This window comes from Phalacrocorax carbo, chromosome 12, assembly GCF_963921805.1.
Source record: "Phalacrocorax carbo chromosome 12, bPhaCar2.1, whole genome shotgun sequence".
NCBI lineage: Eukaryota > Metazoa > Chordata > Aves > Suliformes > Phalacrocoracidae > Phalacrocorax > Phalacrocorax carbo.
The window spans coordinates 1,521,382-1,542,815 of record NC_087524.1 but is presented as its reverse complement, the minus strand read 5'-3'; the positions used below and the strand labels follow the sequence as shown (position 1 = coordinate 1,542,815).

Here is a 21,434-nt window from a genome sequence, read left to right as displayed (position 1 = left end):
GCAGGTTGGCCACAGTAACATGTGGGCTATAACCAATCCGGGCTGCTTCGGGGATGGCAGAATAGAGAAAGAAGGACAAATGGCAGAGGTGGGGATCACACCTAGAAAGGGCATGCTCCCCCACAGCCATAAACAGCCTGGCAAGCACATCCTGGATCCACCCCTCCACACTGAACCCCATAAACACAGTGTAATGTGTCTGGACAGTACCTGTTACCGGCAGGGGTGATTTTCCAGCACGCTGAGGGGAGTGTTCAGTAATCCCTTCCAAATCAGACTTGCAAGCAGCTCGGTCTGGCTTGAAGAGCCACTGAACTGAGGTTCAAGCCTTTATTTTGAGACAGGCTCCAGCAACTAGTGTTTCATGGTGGTGAGAGACTCATCTCCTAGTAAAGATGGAATAGCCCAAATCAAAGCACACCAAAGCATGCTGTAAGCGTACTCTAGTGCTGGACACACTGCCCTTACCTTTTGAAACATCCTAACTAGTCTGCTGGGAGGGAAGCTAGTCATGGGGCTAAGGCATAAGACTAGGACAGAGCTAATTTAAGCTCTCAGCACTGATACGGACTCCATGTGTCATTGCAGGTGAGTCTTCTGTTCATACAAAGTCCTGGGGCGTTTTCTGTAGCCTCCAAACTCGAGAGGTCCATGAGTCATTTAGATCACTTTATCTGGGAGCACCGAGCTCGGGTGCCTGAACGGTCAATGGGGAGATGCAGAGACAAGGGTAGGTTGCCTTACCTCGGGTTTTGAAAGAAGCCAGATTCTGCAGACCCTGGACAGCTGAAGTGAAGCACTTGTGGTTTTCTCACAGCCTTTTGTGACAGCCCATCCGTAAAATGATGTCCTGTTAATCACGGGAGAAAGCTCTTTTTGGACGTGCATCTCATTACACCTTTCTATGCAGCACCTAGCACAGTGAGAGTCCGATCTCAGTTTTAGGCCTTGCCATCACCCAGGTAACAAATCATAGTCATCAAGTGCTGGAGGAACAAGCAGGTCTGGCCCCTTGCAAAAGCAGCATATGGTGCCCAGCAGCACTGACCCATCACCATCCTTTGCAGACTGGGTGGGCTTCATCTTCCTGCAACCCGCTAACCAGAACTGGCAACCGCAGTTATATCCTCTAGCATGCATACGATCCGTGATACCTCTCACACTATGACTGCTCAGTTTTTCTTCCCAAGCCCACTGCTCTCTACAGGTGCAGATATGGATTCTTCTCTCCAGCAGAGCCTGGAAACATCCCACCTTCCTGTAGGCGCCCAGGGCACCACCCCTCTTCCTGCAGCATTAGAGGAGATTCCACCAGCCACAGCTGAAGCCCCACAAAAAACAGTAGATCCTGTTTCCCATTACCTCAACACAGGGAGCTTTGCAGCTGAAGGCTCTTTCCAGCTTGTGCTACTTCATCTTCCAGAAGCCCATTAAGACAGGAGGGCACACTGTGCTTTCCATCCCAGCTTGGCCTGTCTCCATCCCTGTCGTCCATCTGGTTTATTTGCTGGCATCAGACAATCCACAGCTGTGGGGCTTTTGCTAAACCAGGGTGGAAGAGTTTAAGCGCTTGGCCTATAATCTCCTCCCAGTGCCTGCAATGCCTTTGTGGAAATAATTCTGCTGCTGGACAAGGCAGTGCAGAGGAGCTCTGCTGTCTGTATTCCCCTGTACGGCTCTCAGCAGTTGCAGAGAGGGCTTCGTTTGTACTCTGCTCCAGCCATTGATGAAGCTGGTAGTTGCAGAACGGGACTGCAGCACCGAATATGGGTGTCAGACGACGTGTGTCCCACAGATCTATAGATCTGACGGATCTGTGGAGGTCCTCAAGGACAGTTCCCTTCACTCTGTGCAGGTGCTTAGCTCCATAAGCCCCTCTTGGCTGTCCCAGACAAGGAACAGTCCAGTTGGCACCCACAACTGAGCTCTCCCTTGTGAAGGTGAGGGATGTATTGCTATTTCTACAGACCCAGATGGTAGGTGGCTTCCCACCATCACCTCCCTTGCTTCTTCCATCCCAGAGGGTGGATTTCCCAACCCAAGGCCAAGTTTTGGCAGGAAGAGTCTCCAAGCTCTCACCTCCCTTTCTGAGGGCCAAAGCAGAGCTTGTGAAGAGGGAGTGCCTGCCTGGGGAACCTCAGCAACACAAGCAAGCACCACCTGTGACAACACTAAGTTCAAGTAACCTCAATGTGCCTGGGAAAGAACCCCAGGGAACTCCGGAAAACAGGACGGGGTGCACATATAGCAGTGGGAAGAAGGGACCAGGAGATATTTGGGGGTTTTGTACAACCTGTGTTTCTTCCCAGACGAAAGAGGCTGCAGATTCATGGCTGTGGCTCACAGAAGTGCCTCTCCCAGCAGTATGCCTGCATTGCCCGTGCCTATAGCCATAAGACAGACAAGCACAATTCTGGTCGATGGTATTCAGAAATCTGCTTCAAGAAGATGTAAGTCCACCTTCATGGACTAGGTGGACGCAGCAGCCACACCCACACAATGACTGGACAATGCCACTTTGTTTAAAAATATGTTAAGGATCTAAGACACCTGTTCTTGTTTCAGCAGGAATCTCATTTTGATTTTTAGATATATGGCACTCCCATCTATGAAGCTGGGCAGAGGAAAAGGACTTTTTTTTTTGCAGGATATTAAAAGCAATAGCCAATTCTCTTCCGGACCCTAATGCTTTCCCCACTATGATATAAATCAGACTCAGTCTGACCCACCTCTCCAACATGGGAGATTGGGACTCAAGCATTACTCTAGAGAACCCAGTCACAGTCCAGTACCCAATATCTCATTATCTAGCGCAACATCACATCTCCTGCTCTAGAGATGGGGCTGCTGACTTCTAGTGTGATGTCAGCAGTCCCCTCACTTCAAGGCGTTTTTATTTTTAAGGACAATGCCAGACATTCAGAGAAACCAAAGTTCTCGAGCCCGCTGGTAATAAACCAGAAAGCTTACTACCTCAGTGACTAAGTCTGCCTTCCTCTGAGACTTCCTTTAACCCAGGATGAGCGACCACCAGAAAGGAGATGATCAGACATTTGCAAGGGCTGTCCCTGTCGCTCCAGGACCAGTTAGTGGGAACTGAGCTATTATTGCTTCTCTGTTATCAGTTACGGCAGGAGCTTCCTTGCCTTGTGGCTGAGGCTGTGTTGTACCAATGACTCACGGAACATAACTAAACCATGTAAGATGTCATTCTGTGTTTGCCATTAATAAGCTTTCAATTAATAATACAAATTTCCAAGAATACCCCAAGCCTGAAACTCAGCGCTGTGCTGCCTAGCAGAGCCAATCAGGGCGCGCTCAGAGTCAAGCCACAATTAAGTAGTTTTGCTTTCCAGGAAAGATCACTCCTTCCTGCTGTAGTTGGAAAACCCCGACCCAAGCACATATTCGGACTGTACCGCTCCATGTGGGGTAAGACCTCCTGTGACTTAGAGGATCCCGGGAAAGCTTTCAGACTGGGGTGCAAAGGTTTTGTTTTTAAATATCACAAGACCTGATTCTGCTTACTTCCTGGTGTAAGTTACCCACTGATGTGCCTGGGGTTGATCAGCTGTAAAAACAGGAAGACAAGAATCAGAGCTGTGTTTTGGAGGGCCACAGTCAAAATCAAACGCATCCAAAATCACAGGTACTCTTGTGATGCCACCTGACACCAGATCTTCCACCACATACGCAGTTTTTCAACACATGGAGTTTTTCCCCTGTTTTCAGCACAAGTACCCAAGAAACGACGGGCAGATTTAGGCTTGCATCAAACACACATCAACTTTTCTGGAGGCAGATCCAAAAAGCATGAGAACACAGCCTAGGCCACGTGTATGCCCCTCACGCGCATAAAGGCAAAGACAAGGAATGCATTGCCACCTACCTGGGCCCTGCGCCCTCTGCTCCCTGCACACAGCTCACCTTACCTAGATGAAAATATTCCTCTCTCTGGTATGCAGACAAAGGCACTCAGCCTCCCCAAGGGCACCCTCTCTCACAGACACACAGAGCAAGGCATCTTCTTTATTTCTGCATCACTCGTGCAACTCCTCCTCTGTGCCTACAGCCATACACAGTCCCTTGCTGCCTGTACCCATCTATGTCCACAACATACACACCCTCTCAGTAAAGCAGGCGTGCAGGCAGATGTGCTCACACGCACACACACACCACCCCCAGGAGGAGCTCCAGGTATTGAGAGGTAATCCTCCCGGCTCAGAGAGCCTGGTGAATGGAATAATTAATTTTCTGACGAGCACGACTATCACACAAAGGCAGCCACCCGGATATGGTGGAACATTTCCAGCCAATATCCATGCGATCCGGATATTTGGACTCACCCATCCCCAGCTTCTGCTCTCAGCAGTGCTGACGGCAGCAAAGCTGAGCTTGCTGCGCTGGTTGGGAAGGCCTCCCGGATCTGACTGCCTGGTCTGGATGGTAGAAGACAGCTGAACTGCTGTGCATAGCCCTCTCCTCCTTACCACCAAAGACAGAGAGACCTTGCCAGCTCCCGTCCCTCGGCCTACCGCTCCCACGTGCAATTAATTGCCCCCCAACACCCGCCCCCCACTCTGGTCTCTGGGGCAGGGGAGAGAATTGCGCAAGCAGCCTCAGCCTGCTCAAACCTGACAGTCCTCCCTGGCGGAGAATTAAGGGCAAGCCCCTGATGCAAGGACACTAATTCTTCAGGCTACAAATTGAATCTTCAGCTTCTATCAGCCCCCAGTTTACTCCCATCCCAGCTTAAGACAACTTGTTCTCCTCCACCTTACAAAAAGGGGTTAAAATGCTTGCAGAGAACAACTGCAAACCCTGATCCTAGGGGACAGAGGAAGAGGGAGCTTAGAGGAGGAGAGGAGATGCTAGGCAGAATGGTATTCTTAGACAGTGGTTTGTATTGCACCCAAAACCAAAGGATTCCCAGTTACAGAGCTATGATGCCCCTGAAGACTAAGACAGGCAGCAGTTTGCTTCTGTGCAAATGTTGGGCCGCTGTTGCTTTAGCGTAACGGACCAGCCTAGACAGAGACGGAAGGAACGCGCTTACCGTGCCGGACACGTGGGCCCCGTTCCCAGCTCTGCCTTCGGCTTTGCGTGTGATCAGGGACAAGTCACTCCTGTTCCATAGCTGCAAGATTAACACAGAAATACTTGGCTTGACTGTTTTGCCTATAAGCTCCTCAGACCACAGGATCAAGAACTCTGGTCAAGAGCTAGACCAAGACAGTGCAAGGTGCCTTATAGTAAAAGGATCCCTTGCTGCTGTAGCAAAAGCACAAGCGTGCGTGTCTGGAGACTCGCAGGTACGGTCATCGGCACGTTGCCCGAGGTACACATGTGTATCTGTGCTCCTTGCATAGTGCCACGTGTCACACCAGCAGTCCCTGCACACGTCGCACCTCTTAAGTGCTTTTAGCTTGGAGTTCATATCAGGGAGGAAGATACCTGGCAGAACTCTTTCCAGAAGACCCGAGGCCAGGAACTTAACTGTATACTCTGAGAGGGGAATTTGCTGAGGGTTTTCACAAGACTTCAAGTCTGAGCCAAACTTCAAGGAGATAAAGTCAGCTTTCCGTTACGTCGGTTGGGTGCTGTCAACCTTCAGTTCTGACCCTTCCCAGTACACTTGGATCTCTGAAATTTTTTCCATCCACAGTCATGTCACTTAGAAATGCCACTTGGATTTTAGTGGGAACTGGCAACTTTAACACTCCTTTGTGTTTATGAGAAATCTCTTAATCTTCTCTTTTTCTCTAGGAGAAGCTAGGAAAAGAACTCAGTGGAAATATCTTACTGTAAAACTGAGGCTTACAACTAAAAGCAGAGTCATTAAATGGAAAGCTAAAGGTCCTTAGTCATGCTGAACTTGCTTTTTCAGCTCCTGGGGTTGTAGCCCATCCACAAGAGCTCAGTATGTCGCTATTTATATTTGCTAATAGGTCCCACAAAAGAGAGAAAGGATTGTTGTGTAAGTCATTGCCCCAGTCCAGAGTACATCAGGAAATTCCCACGGATATATACAATACAGAAGCAAACAAAGACATCCAAATATCTGCCTATAAAAGATACATAAAGCTTTTCATAAGAGTGACATACTGATGTGATGAGGAATTAGTCAAAACCCTGGATTAGATCTGGGTTCAAACTCCACTCTCCTCACGCTAACGTGACTTCCCAGCCTTGCATGGATGGGCTGAGGCTGCTCTGCCTGAGACCTTGGGATTTAAAAAAAAACAAAACACCAAAACCACCACAGGTGGAGTTTTCAAGAGTACCAAGAGGGCTTTGGAGAGCAAGTCGGTGAGATGTGTGCTCCCAAGTCCCTCCACTGTTTTGGAAGTCTTCCAGCCCAGGAACTAGGCTGCTAGGCCTATGAAGCTTATTTTTTCCCACCTCCTGTTTATTTTTTTATTTCACTGCAGAGCTTTGATTTCACACTCCTGCCTCTTTCAGCTATGCATATACACAGGCACATACATTTCATATATAGGCAAATGCGTATACACAGACCAGGGCATGGGAGTGTGCTTATATGTGTAAAGTAGCTGGGTATTTACAAGCTGTTTCTAAGGTTATAATATATATTGCTATTATGAACCACTTCATTAACCTGTCAATCAGATGGTTTTCTCTCTTCCACCTATCTTCTGTGTTACTCTGTGATTTGAAAGTGAAGCCTCAGAGTGTGCGTGTGTGTGTGTGTGTGTGTGTGTGTGTGTGTGTCAAGCGTATTATTTCAGACAGTGCAGACACACAGACACACATGGACGCACGCCCAGAAATTAATATGGTTTCATTGCTGCCTCCCCAGGAGCTTGGCTCTGGCCTACCCTCTGGACTTCGCTAGGCACGGAGATGCCTCACACAGTCATTTATCACCCAGGCCCTGGCCAGTGGCACCAGGGTCCGGCTGTTGCTTCCCCGAGCAGCCTGGCTGCTGCGCCAGAGGAGGGGCCTGTCTGCAGCATGTTTGCAGTTTGGAAGCACTGCTGATGGGCTAGTCCCCAATAAACTCCCCAAAAGTGCTGATGTGCTGAAAGCAGCTGACACTGATGGATCTGCTCTCATCTTGCCTTTCAGTCCCACTGCAAGAGAAGAGAGGGAGGAAGAGAAACAAAGGCAGAGATTAACTCTTTTGTCACAGAGCTCTGCAGTTTTACAAGGCAAGATAAAGCTGCTGTCCAGGTTGGGTGCAGATGGGACCAGCTCAGCACAGTCTGTCTGATTCTCTATGGAGTCCAACCCAGGAGGAAAAAAAAAAAGCCTGAACTGCACAATGATTTACTGACAGGGCCAGTTCTGCCTAACTGAGCCTTATAACTTTCCGTGTGGTTGTGCCCACAGCCAGGGAGACCGGCAGGGTTGTCTGGACACGGTCCTGGGCAACCGGCTCTGGGTGGCCCTGCTTGAGCAGGGGGGTTGGACAAGACGACCTCCAGAGGTCCTTCCCCACCTCAACCATTCTGCAATTCTATGATTCTCCCAGAGCTGCACGCCAGCCGTTCAACCAACGATGCTGCTTGCACCCACGCTGCCCTTACGCGCAACACACCACCGGTACCCGCAGACAGACCCAGCCCTCGGATTTACACACACCAGCGCAGCCCTTCAGGCGCGGCTCAGCCAGCAAGACACACTCCTGTGGGTGCAGGCTCCACTAGCACGGGCACCCACCCGGATTCATGCATTCCTGGGTATGAAATCATGAAGTGGATCTTGCTTGTTCGTGATGCCAGGCATCGGACTCCCCACACCAGGTCTTAAGCTGCCATTTTTGATACCCCTTCATGAGAGCCAGAATGTTCTAATATCATTTCATTTAATCAGACTAAGTTCTACCAAGACTGAGCTATTTGGGTGCTGGATCCACTTGGACCAACTTTTTCTTGAGAATATTGCAGTTCCAAGGGGCTTAGATATGAACCCCCAGCCTGCATTTTAATGTCATTCTGCTGCTTAAGAAGCCTTTGGAAGGTTTCCCTCTTCTCTCGCTGTGCTAGAAAGGAACTTCAGCAGCTGCCAAGGAGCCACCTTCTAGACCTCCTCTCTGCAAAGGTCTAGCAACATACCTGCATCCATGTAGCTTTTCCCCACACGGTCACATACAGAGTTCAATGCAAATACAGCTAGAGGTTGACCCCATCTCTATCAGTGCCTTTGCGCAGCTGTGTTTAGCACTGCCAATGTCACAGGTACAACAGGACCCCAGTTTCGCGCATGCCCCAGCTGCAGGACCAAACGCCCTCAGAAAGGCCAACTGCACTACGTTAAGCCTAGGCACACAAGCAGACACCTGTATTAATACTAGCAAAAGAGTAACAAATAATATTATTGCTAATTGTTATTAGTAAAAGTGTTCTACCTATGGAACAACTTAATTCGGTTGTAACTTTGATTTTAATTGATCTGGAGGGAGGAGGAAGGATACTTTTTCTAGGCTTTTCTCAAAAAGAAAAAACCCTAAATCCGCACTGAAAAAGTGATCATTTTCCAGTTTCAACAGAAACGTCCAAATAGCATCCTTTTTTAAAAAAAGTTCAGATTTTCAAAAATCAAGAAAAAGAGAGACACCCTGTGTCACTAAAAAGCCATTTCCCCCTTGGGAAACGCTGCCAAGCTCCAGCGCTGTACAGCTCTAATTCTTGCCTGGATTTTTCAAGCCTTGTTTGTCCTACATTTGTGTTGCACAAGGATCCCCAGCAGCTTCAGGCAAACCAGTCACCGGGTAAAGTACAAATCAGCATGAATAAAGGGGGCAGGAGCTGGCCCCAGCTGATTGTTGGGGATGTTTTGAGGTTTCTGTCAAGACTGGGGCCTCACGGCGCAGAGCTCCGTGCAGCTTCACAAACGTAGAGAAAGAACCTGTCAGATCTGCAATCCATCCATCATAAAGCACATCAATAAAGACAAGTACATTACACTTGGACATGGACACACTCCGAAACACAGACACGTCACCACAGCAAAAACTCCTGCTCTCACATACACTCCACTGAACATGCAATCCTTCCTGAAACGCAAACAAGATCTGCAAGCCAACAAACACAAAATGGGGGCTGGGGAGAAGAGTCTTGAGATTTTAAAATTTTTTTAATTCCTAGAGAAAAAAGGGCCTTTTTAGATTAAAAAAAAAAAAAAGGCAATATTTCCCGAGGAAATCTTGACATGCTTTTTGCCGCATCTTTTCAATTTTTGTCTACTGCCCCGCATTTCCTTTTAATGAAAAATTCTAAAAGCTGAATCAGACTCCCAGAGTCTAAAGGGGGCTTTCAGGATACTGCTCATGTCTAAAGGATGATTTCAAATGAAACCTGTAGTAGAGGGTCTGTTCTAAAGCCTGAAAACAACTTTGAAATTTCAAAGTTTCCCACCACATGCAAGTAACAAAAATAATGTCACCACGTCAAATACAGACAGTCTAGGAAACAATCCCACCAAGGAATTGCCGATCATCTCTTCACATGTCCTTAATAAAATCTTGGTCTAAAATCTATCCACAATATGCCATCTGACACACACTGAGATGAAATATGGTGTGTGCTCTTGGCATCTAACACTCTGATGAACCATTTGTGAAATCTCTGCAGAATTTCACATTCTCAGTAGCACACTTTACTAGGGGAATGATTTTCAACTTTAATTTTATCTGCAGGCTCTTAAAAAAAAAATCAGTCTCTGAAGGGCTTCAAAAACAATCTGTGGATCGTTGTACAGCTGGTTTGAACTTGTCTTTCTCAGTACCTTTTGCAGAATCTCTGAGGAACAGCCCAAGGTCCCCAGGGGGTCCTCTGGACCCCAAAACCAATATTTGCTGCTGTAACGACGGGCTGCACGGACCGGCTGAATCGCAGTCATGGAGGTTCCCAGCGCCAGGGTCAGCCAGCCCCTGGCCGTAAACACCTCTGAACAAAACCTGTTTCCCTCTCCATCTCAGCCTGCTGACAGCGCTGAGAGGTGCTTCAGCGGGACACTTGAGCAGGCACCTGCTTTCAAGCACCTGATGAGCGCTGGCGGGGCGGTGAGTGCCTCCTGTGCTGCAGGCTGGGCAAGCGCCGAAGCTGTGCGGCAGCGGAGCCCCGAGCGCTGCCCAGCCACCGGCACCCTCTGCCCAGGGCACCCCTGGACAGGAGAGGACTGGCTCCCTAGCCCGCGCACCCACCTCCGTGCCCTCCGCTCCCAGCAACACCGCAGGGGTCCATTTATTCTAAGATATGAAATTTGTGTTGTTTCTTTATTGTGCTTTAATGAAACCCTGTTTATTCTAGGCTTTTAATTCTTTCCATCTATTATGTTTAGACAACTCATTAACAATCATTTGTTATCATTAGACTTCAATTTTAAGCTCCTTTTCCCAGAGGAGGCAATGCGGTGCTTTTAAACATATTTGCATCATAAACAAATTTCAGGGCCCCGTGTGCCATCTATTACCCTGGCCTTTCCTCCCTTCTCACCAGCCCTTCTGCTTACCTGGACCAAAAGGTGCTGAAAGAGCCTTGTTGGGATTTTGGCCGGGTCCAGGGTGATGCACGTTTCCCTGGGGCCTGCAGCCATGGAAGGTTCTGCATCAGGACAGCAGCCTGGTGCATTAATAGCAACCTCTTGAAAACCCAGGTTGTGTAATGGTGAGCTGCTCTTTCCACTGGGATTAATGACTACATGCTGCAGCTGAATTCATTAGGGCCCGTTAAAGATAGCATGCTGGCCTGGGATAATGCGTGGGCCTCATTCTGCTCATTTATGGTTGTTCAGCTCCACTGGATTCAGTGAAGTCATTCCTGATTTGCAGCAGGGTCCCTCGTGTGCGTGCTAGATAAGCACTACGTCACACTTTGCATTCATTGACAGCTCCCAGCGGGCAAAAATCTGATCCCTGTTATGTCGTGTAAATCCAGATCAACATTCACTGAGGCTGCAAGGCTTCCCTTGGATGTGAAGTGGCATCAGCCTGCACGGTGTGTGGCCTGCATCGTGAAGCTTGCTCTGGTAGAAGGCAGGTCCCTTAAGTTGTAGAGAAAGCAGGAAAAGAGTTGCCTTTCTCCTCCCTGTGTTTTCTTTTTTTTCTAATTTTTGCTTGGTGCTGTATTAGTCATCTGCTGCTCATCACCAACCATGATCAGTGAAATGCAGAAGAAAGAAGAAATCACTAACCTGGAATCTTTTTACGTGTGTTTTGATCTCCAAAATCTCATTCCAAATTATGCTCGAAAGACGTCGGACACGCCAGCCATGTCCACTCTTCTTTCCTACATCCCAGCGAGCAACCCAATGACACACCTGTTTAGGAGAAGTTTATATCTTATTAATGACATTGTTAGATCACCTCTGTCAGTGCCAAGTCTTGTCCTGGTGCTAATACATTTTCCTTGTTGTGTTGATACCCTGGGACTTGGCTTTTAAAGCTCACCTGGTGGCCCTACCCCACGTCCAGTGGCAGGACAGGAATGCACGTTTCGGAGTTATTGTGCCTCACCTCAGCCCCTGCGCTCCTGAATGCCAGTCCAAAAGAAAACCGCTGCCCAGAGGCCTCAATTCTGCATAGCTCTAAGCTTCTGCTCAACATGAAGGACTTGGAGGCCATTCACAGGCCTTTCACTTGTCCAAAAACCCCTTCACACCACCAAGTGCAAACAAGGTATTGCACACAGTCAGATTTTGCTGCCTGGAGTACGCGCACAGGAGAAGAGCAGGCTGGGCCACCACACCTATTATAGCTTTCCATGCGGATGCCTGTAGCTTAAATGAAGATTGAAAAACTCCATACATAGTATTGTGGACTTTTCATGGAGTTCTTACATCTCTGATGAATTTTACAGCCTGTGCTAGAGATAATGATGATCCCAGCTCCACCCTGCATGCTAAATAAATTCCTGTAATTTTCTATCCTTCCTGTTGTTATTCTGATCCAATTAAAGTCATTGGAGTTAAGTGAAAAGTCATGATTGGCTAATTGGGTTTGGGAAGGCAGAACACCCATCAGGGGCCAGGTTTAATTTAGATTTCCTTAAAGTTTCCAAAGCCACTGGCAGGCTAGAAGAGGCAAGCTTGGTTTGCTCCAGCTCAGAGAAAGGGGATTAGTTAGTTGCTGCGTGAGCTCCCCGCTGCCTGGTGTCCGTGGAGCTTTCCAATTCCAACGCCTGCGTCAGTTTTATGTTTTTTCTAATCCACCTCCTGCAATGGTCCTTTACAGACCTCCCACATACCCCTTACAAGTCTCTTGTCCCCAGTTTGGTCCTGCACCATTCACCATCTCACCTGCTTTCTCTAAATACCAGCGCAGCCCCCTCCCCAGAAACACGACCTCCCGCGGTTTTGAGGGGTGCTTCTGTGCAAGTCGTACCTGACGGGACCTGCAGCCCTGGATGCGGGGCTGACTCAAGCTCCTCCGAAGTCAAGTGGAAGTTTCACCTCTGTGGTCGAAGAGGTTCAGCGCATGGAGAGCTTTAAACATTTCTCCAAACGCTGAGTGGCCAACTCCTTCCAAGTGCCTTAGATGCGGACTCCTGGAGCTCCAATCACGCCGTGAGGTGAATATGGTAAAAGATCAGTTTCCATGAGTATTTGGGGGAGACCTGAAGCCTATCTGTGACATTTCCAACATAAGCCGTTCGAAAATGGTGTGCCATATCTGCTAAAACCAGAAGGTTCACTGAAAGTCATTAGCATATTTTTATATCATCGTAGATCCTGAGTACCTTGTGAATTTTAAGCTTCTAATAAGTTCTCAGGCTATTTATTCTGAGTTAATGCCAACCTTGGGAGTAGCAACACTGAAAAGATAACAAACTGAAAGGACAGCTGACACTGCCATACGCGTACCTGATTCTCAGAGCTGGGAGTTTCAGAAACTCCGTAGTTCTCATGAAACTCGCAATAACAATGGAAGAGTTACTAACGCCACCTCCCAAAGGCACAATAAGCCGCTTGCATGACATCAGTAGCAATCAAGAAATGTATCCTAACAAACACTAACAAAAGTTAACAATAGCTGAGTTAGAACTTAGATTCCCAGTTTCAGGTGACTTTTTGGTTAGGCTATTTTTTAATAAAAAGATCAGGCCTGAGCATTTAGAAAAATCTCTGGTATTTCCAATCTTGTACCATAAACACAAGACATTCAAGATCACTGGGCATGTTAAGAAGCCTGGCTATTAATATTTGTAAATATTTGCAGCATTAAATGCTGGGAATAAGAATCACCTGAACAATTGCCGGACATACTTCTGCTCCTATTGAAAGAGAAGAGATAAAGAGGATCAGCCAAAGAAACAGACCCCTTCTCTTCTACTTGTTGCATTTTATTTCTTTTTTAAGAAATCATTATTTTTATTTTGGTTGACAACAGTGGTGAAAATATGCTCCCTGTCACACTATTTCTAACCCCCCTTGAGGATTTTTCGAGGCTCATTGCAGCTGAGCCCTTTTTTTGCAAGCCTGGCCCTTCCACCCAAGGACGTCGCTACCAAAAAATCTTCCACACCTTCGCTGCTTTTACACAAATATCCAACACGTGGTTTCTTCCCCGTGGTCTTGCCAGTATTGGACCACAAGCCAGAAATTGACAGGAGACAAGTTCCCAGCTTCTCCTGAGCTGGGCAGTGACTGCCTTTCAGAATGTGGCCCCTGAGGCGTCACAGTTGGCTCTTGAAAAGAAAAAGGGCCCCTCCTTAAAAATCACAGTCCATGCAAGTTTGTGTCTTCCATGAAAATTAACATACTGGACAGCAGATGGGACAAACACATGCTAGAGGCCAGATCCTTATGTCGGTTACACCAGCATCATCTGCAAACTTGAGGGAACAAGGGCAAACAAGAGAAATAGAGCGATTTACACGAGCAGTAGGTCTGCCCTCCTGCCGGCTAACAGTAACAGTTTGGATTTTCAGGCAGGGGGGAAGGGGGGGAGAGAGAGAGTTATAAATACCTTTATACAAAATTCCAGCCCACTACAACCCTTCTTGAGGGGTCCAATGCTGTGACACTTCATATCTGATTCAGATGCTTTAAAAAAAAAAACAAAAAACAACAAACCCAACCAACCAAAAAACCCAAACCAAGAAGCCCCACACCACTTTGCCAAGCAACAGGCTCCATAACTGTCTTTGGAGAGCCACAATGTCCCCAGGGATACAGAGGTGACTTGATTTTCCCTTCTCTGCTGCTAGTGCCTGATTTACACCTCCTAAAATACTTGCTTATAGTAAAAACAGTCTCCAGCAGCATCCTGCGGAAGAGCAAAGCCCACGGTGTTCAGGCACCGCACAGAAGGGCGCATGACACTTCACAAGCAGAGTGCGTCCTCCCTGGAGTGCCTTGACCTCTTTGAAAGGAAGACCTGGATTCTGAAACAACTTTCTCCCCCCTGCCCAACTGCCCCCTTGATTCGAGGATACTCATCCCCCCTTACCGTTTTGCTTTATAGCTTTTGCCTGGCCACCTTCAAGGCCTGACGGACCATGCACAGCTTTGTGGTTCTACCAGAGTTCTCCTTTTCTCCTCAAGTTTTCACACACCCTTCTCTTTGGGATACAATGTCTTCAGTTCCTTCCACTCACGTTACACGTAAACATTGTCCATTTATTCCTTTGTGCTTTTCAAAGGGAACTGGCCCTTAACTTCCTGGGGATGCTGTGAAAATCCCAGGCGGACACTAGGAGCAGCAGGGATTATCTGCCTAGATAGTCAGGCCTGAGCAACACTCTTGGATTTCTGACAACAGTGAATTCAGAATAAGCACCTCTGCTTTTGGATCCTCCAGCAAGTGTAGCAAAAGATTTCTGTGCTCCCAGGTCAAACGTGTCTCCTTCATGGACAGGCTCTCTGGACACATCTGGCATGTTGTCAGATTAATTTCCATTGAGCTTGGTCCAATGTTCATCAAAGTCAATAGTGACATTTCCTGGGTCATGCCAAAGGTCCAGTAATGCTCCATACCTTCCCATATGTAATCATTTAATTACCTCCCACTAATTACCTCTGCGGGGACCTTTAAGATGTTCAGTCTGCAGCACCTCTTCCTGATGCTCCCTGGATCAGCCTTTGCCCAGGAGAAGGGGACTGGCCTGACCCATGTTATAGAAAGGGTTCTACAGGCCCCTCATCGACCTGCAAGAGACTCAACAGCAAGCAAGGAGAAAATATATTTACCATTACTTCTCTTGATCAGGACCTATTTCCTGAAGGACTCTTTGGAGCAGGAAACTCTGGTCACATCTACGCATACGTGCATGCGGGTCTATACGTACGTCCGAAGACAACTGACCCCAAAGGTCAAAGAGGACTGCTACTCTCAGAAACAATACAGCTCTCAGCTCAACTTCAAGGAAGAGGCAAAAGCAAATGATCAGAGAGAGCGAGAAAGCAAGAGAGACAGAGATAAAGAGAAAAAACCAAGGGGAAGATGATTTTCTATCAACAAAACAGCAGGGACAAATTCTAGTTCATCTCATCGGAAATGTCTCCTTCGTGTGCAAACACCGCCTGGAGCCAGCACTAATCTCCCAGATTAAAGCCTTTTAATAGCAATTAGTCCTCTCTGCACTAACCCACTGGACACTCCACTGCATATTTGGGAAAGGGGGGAGGCTGGAGGGAGCGTCACCAGCAGTTTAACTCATAAGTGCCCTGACATGGGCAAATGCTCGTCTTCCACATGCATGTCTGCACACAGGCCAGGACGCCGTGGCAATGAAAGCTGTTTGGATTGCAGCAGAGAATGGGACCACAACAGCGAGACCCGAGTGTTGCATGTGTAAATACTCGGGTGAGTTGGATCAAACCCAGGTGCAGGAGGTGGAATTTCAGAATGGCATCATGGCAAGCCAGAAGCATTAGCCAGCTACAGTCAGAAGCACCGACCTACCACCAGCTCCAAGGGCTATCCCAGCTGGCAACAAGAGACAGCCACAGGTAACAAGAGTCCTTAGAGCCGCCTTCATGCTACCAGCCTGCCGAAACAGCCTTGGCACTGCTCCTCTGTAAGGCACCTTCCACCGTCCCTGGAGAAAAGGAGGAGGAGGAGGGACATTTTTAAAATTGTTTTTGGTTGTTTCATCTCCATATCCTGTCCAAGGCCTCGTGCAGCCTCTCTGTGAGTGTTTACAGGGAACCCGAGCTGGGGCCCCATCTGGGTGCGGCAGAGGGAGAAGCTCCCACCTCCTGCACAGGGTGGGAGGGAGCCAGATCGCTATACCAAGAAACCCAGGACCTACAGAAAGGACCTCAGATTGCACACCAGCGCCCATTAATAAAATGAGCAGCTTGGCTGAAACGGCTGAGAGGGGGAAGAGGAAAGCAGAGGACACTGGTGCGAAACCGCAGTCTCTGCACAGAGACTCTGAACTTCCCAAATGACAAGCCAAGCAGAATTTCTTGGAAGGAGCCACATCAGCTGCCCTTCGAGCTATTAGACCACACAAACAGGACAGAGAAAAACCTTCCATGAGATGGCTGTAGGGAGGGGAGGGAAACCTATCCTGAGCCATTATTATCCTCTCCCCCACGAGCAGTGGGAGCTACCAGAACCCCTGCACAACCCTGTGGTGCCCCCCACCCTGTAACACACACACACACACACACACACACGCACCATCCATAGGGGTAGTGCAATTACTATTCAGGCTGGGGGCTGAAGATAGTCTCCTGGCCCTTCTTCTAATGTAAGGTTATTGTAATTGATATGAAGGTAATTGATAATGTGTTACGGTGAATAATGTCTTCAATTTTCTGCTAAATCCCATTTTTGTAGCCATCTGGGCTCCTCCAACTGCCCCCCTGGGACGCAGAGTAATAGATAGTAATTATTCTCAAGTCATTTACTTTTTCAAAGTGTTTAGTGCTTATCTGTTTTACAATTAAAATGGAAACGACCCTGATTCACTTCCTTTCTTTTTTATTTAAATAGCATTCACACACACACACACTCTCCTACATGCACTGGAGCCTGGAGGGTGTGTGCCTGTATGTGTGAGCGCGTGTGTGCGTGCACAGTATTGTCATACAGCAACATACAGGACAGTTACGTAGTTCATCATGCCCCTTCACTCTGAGGCGCAGGGAGAGTACAATGACACACCACTAAGAAATACAAATCGTGTTCCTTCCCCCTGCTTGTCCCCATGGTGACGCTCAGAATGGATGCCACAAATACCCCACGGAAACACCCCTGGGAAGGGACGCATCCAGCGCACAACCTAACAGTGCAACACCTCACAACACACCGCTAAATACACTTACCTGACCTATGTCTGGGACCGTACGTCTCCACAGGATCAGACTCCGATCTAGAAATCAGCTGCGAGTGCAAAGCGATAACATTTCACTCCGATACTGGTAATCTGGATAAAGATAAACCTGCAAGTGGTAACAACACAGACACAGTTATACCTACAAGAACACAGTTAGGCATACAAATGCACAGACCCATACTAATATACAGTAGATGCCAGAATACACATGTAAATAAACTAATGCAAGCTATTAAATGCACCACCAAGAAAAGCATACTTTGCACAGCAGCTAAACCTATTTCCGTATACGAGCCAAACCTCCCTGGCGTTAGCAGAACCCCTTTGGGTTCTGCCTCAGCTTGTGGCATGCAGGGTGAGAGGTGAACAAGCACATCCACGATATTCCGGGGGAGCCACCATGCTGGACTGAAGGATTACTCTCACAGTTGTAGCCTAAACCTTGGTAACCAATACACAGGAATGGCTGCAGCTGCAAACTGGCTTAGTGAAACTCTGGCAAGGTGGGCTAATAGGAAAATGGCCCAGGAACTTTGCTGGAGCCAATATTTGGGTGAGAAAATCCAACCCATTTGAAGTTAAGCTCCAACATGCAGAAATAAAGCCAGGGGAAATGCTGCTGTTTCTATGATGGTTTCAGAAGGAATCCGGACAGGAACTGCATCACACCCAGGCAAGCATGGCCCATAGGACTTCAGAATGAGACCATCAGCTAATCTTCAGAGTCAGTGCTCTGCCATGCTCTCCCATCATCACCTCCATTACCAGCCTGCAGGCTGCTTTGACTGCAGCAAAAATTACCCCACTGTTATCTTAAAGTTTTTGTCTTTGCCCCAGAATCCTAAAAACACACATTCAGGAAGGTACAGGCTGGGGTTGAAGCAGAAGCTGAGGAAAGTGAAGATGGTGAGGATCCTGGGACATCTTCTGTAGTGTTTTACAGACTCCAGGTTGCAAGTACTCATCCAGAATTCAAAGATGAAGCCTTTTAAAGATGACAACATTGGAACAGGCTGCCCGAGGAGGTGGGGGAGTCTCCATCCCTGGAGGTATTTAAAAGAAGGGTAGACGTGGTGCTTCAGGATATGCTTTAGTGGTGGACTTGGCAGTGACAGGTTAGCGGTTGGACTCGATGATCTTAAGGGTCTTTTCCAACCTTAACGATTCTATGATTCTGTGACCACTCACATCCAGTCATGATTCAGACCAAATGAGTGGTAGACATCTAAAAGAGTCCAGACATGTGCATCTCAAGACAGATTCAAAATTCAGGTGACTATTTGAGGAAAACCTTTACAGCACTGAATTTGGATTATAAACCAGGTCTCCCCAGACACACCCATACCCTTGGAGCAAAAACCCTCCCTGGAGGCAGCACAGGAGGAACCAGGAGCTCTTTTGCTCCCCAACTAGAGCAGTTGCTAACAGTGGCTGATAGTTCCCCAAAGGGGAGGAGAGACACTTTCCCCCTGGGGACATATATCTTACACCCTACTCCCTCTCCAAAAGCCAGGACGCAGAGCCAGGATACTTCAGCACGTGGATGAGTCAATCTTTGTATAATTAATTTAATTCTGTATGCATATTATTTTTCCCTGTCTGAACAATCAGAGGACAGCTTCCACAAGCCATGTCACCACTGCCCCAGTGGCATACAGCCAAGGCCTTCCTCCCTTCTCCCAACAAACCACTGGAGCACTGCTTGCTGTCCTTTGCTGCCAGGTGAGGGTGGCCCTGGGCCTTGAGCAGGAAGATCCTGTTGTTCTTTTGTTTGAGTTTGTAACTGTTTGGGGCTGTTCAGTTATTTTTTTTTTTCCCCTCTTCCCTCTCTCTGTTTCCTTTTTAATTCTTTTTAATGACTTTCCCTGATGCAATCGGCAGAGGACCGCACAGAGACTGCTTCCCCCTGCTGAGAGGGAAACAAGACTGAGGGAAAAGGGCACCAAGGGAACTGTTCACATCCTCTATCCATCTCTGCCAGCCCCTGTTCCCTGGTGACTAGCCCCACAGAGCCCAGCTGTGTGGAGCTAGCATGGAACGAAGCAGAACCTGAGCCAGGAAAATCTCAGCCGGCACCGCAGGGTCTGTGTCAGGCACGTCGAAGAACGCCAGGGTGTCCTGACCATGAGTGAGGCCCATACGGTCCTGCCACAAGGGCAGCAGTGTGGGTGAAGGAGGGGGAAAACAGGTTGTGGTTCACATGAGTCCAGCAGAAGTCTCCTAACCATGGAGAGCAGCTGGAGCTTGGGAAACCTGCTGCTTGGAAGCCAAGGACCTTGGTAGAAACAAGCTTAAGACTCCTACAGCAGTCACAAACTCCCTGGCCCAGGTGCTCCTAGGCAATGCCATCCTCTGTTCCAGCAGCTCCCCCAGCTCCAACCTGGGGATGAACTTGCTAGAAGCCAGATGGCTCTTACTCCATCTGCTCCCGGCTACTTGGCTGCATATACATGAGGGAGCAGGGTGACTAGCTGGGCAGGCAGGGGTGCAAGATGGAGGCACTTTGCAAGGAAGCAAAGTTGCTGGTTGCACTGGGAGAAGGTGAACCCGGGCTCCCACAGGCTCCGTCTCAGGCAGCTGCGGGGAGCGCCGCACCTTGGCACGCAGCCCCCGCGCTGCGCTGCGTGCGGGACAGCGCTGGAAAAGCAGCTGCTGCCGTAGCAGGCTTTCCTGATTGCCAGGCTGCTGCTAACGAGCCATGCACATGCCAGGGTTGCAGGGAGAGAGGAGGAGAGAGCTCTGAGCTCCCAGTGGCAGGGGCTGGAACAGAGGAGCTGGTGGCTGGTGAAAAAGCCACGCGCTCGCTGCACTGCCTCTCTGCAGGGGACACCCGTCGCAAAGGAACCCTCCCCTAGGAGGTCCCAGCTTAATTCTTAGTTTTTCCAGCACCAGAGAGGAGCCGTGATCTCTGTTGCACGGTGTAATAGTTGTTTGATAATCAATCACCTTCCAAACAGGAAATTTCAGAGCATTTTGCATCAGATACCTAGCTAGCTTTGCTTTCTGTTGGGAGAATACATACCATGTGCTATGTGTCTTCATTTATTTTGGATGTTTTCCACTGGGAAAAAGGAAAAACCTCAAAGTACAATTTCCTTTGAAGTTCCCAATGCCATTCCTGTCAAATTCCAGGCAGAGGAGAAGGATGGAGGGGAAGGCATAGATATAGGCTGGGAAAGAGCAATGCAACGACCCAGGTACTTCCCTTCTGAGACAAATACATCCAGACCATCCTTGGCTGATGTATATTCTGAAAGACTTCCAGCCAAGATCCCAGCAGCTACATGGTAATCTCTACTGGTGCTTCCATGCTCTGTGAGTTAGCAAGAGCTTTTCCTACATAGGCCCCCCCACTCTAGGGATACCTGTTTCTTTCTGCTTGCTCGCAGGTGGGCACAGAAAATGGCTGTTTACCTGCTTCTTTATATCATCCATTTATACCCTGGGAAACCAAGCGTTTTTCACCCATGGCCTTCTCTACTTTCCCATAAAGCAGTTCCTTAACCTTTCCTCACTGGCCCTGGTTTCCAGTTCTATGTTCTCTCCTTGGTCTTCCCTATGGGCGCTCTCCAACAGATCGACACAGCCACGGAACTGCAGCCTTCAGCACTGGGCAGGACCCCACAGCAGCGTGCCAGAGAGCTGCAGGAGCCTCTTGTGTCTCAGCAGCGACCCTGGCGTCGATATACTCCAGACACAAACATTTCCTTACTCTGAAAGTGCAACGCTAGTGACTCACTCTCCGTTCGAGCTGTGCCCTCCCTCCCTCCCAGCACCTCCCATGCAGTGCACCAGTTCCTCCGTTCCTTAGTCACACAGAGCCTTTGTGTCTACTGAATATTACTTGCCTAATTTTAGTTTATTCCTCCAGCATATCAAGCTATTTTGAGTTACAACCCTGTCCTCCAATGGACTTGCAACCTTATTCCAGCTAACTGCCTCCTGCACATTATCTCCTGCTGGTTTCCATTTTATTATCAAAATCACTAAATCGAATATCGATCAGAAGTAGGCCCAGGCCAATGCTCTTCAAATATTCTTCCCTTCTCAAGGAACAGTTTTGTCACAGATTAGGACCATGTGAAGTCCAGACAGTAGTAACTAGCGTGATGAAGAACCTGACCTGCCCTGGGCCTGATCCAACCACATCCTGAATGAGTGCAAAAGAGGTATTATGAGGAG

General features: G+C 48.3%; 1 long non-coding RNA gene across 1 annotated transcript; it reads right to left on the bottom strand.

Moving 5' to 3' along the window:
- Positions 1-221: 221 nt before the first annotated feature.
- On the bottom strand, positions 222-17,493 carry LOC135315462 (uncharacterized). Its single transcript, XR_010374925.1, has 8 exons — positions 17,242-17,493; positions 12,347-16,004; positions 11,158-11,283; positions 5,057-5,137; positions 2,294-2,384; positions 1,363-1,542; positions 745-850; positions 222-386 (listed from the first exon to the last, which is right to left on the bottom strand). It is a non-coding gene; the product is annotated as an uncharacterized LOC135315462 (long non-coding RNA).
- Between the last annotated feature and the right edge of the window lie 3,941 nt (positions 17,494-21,434).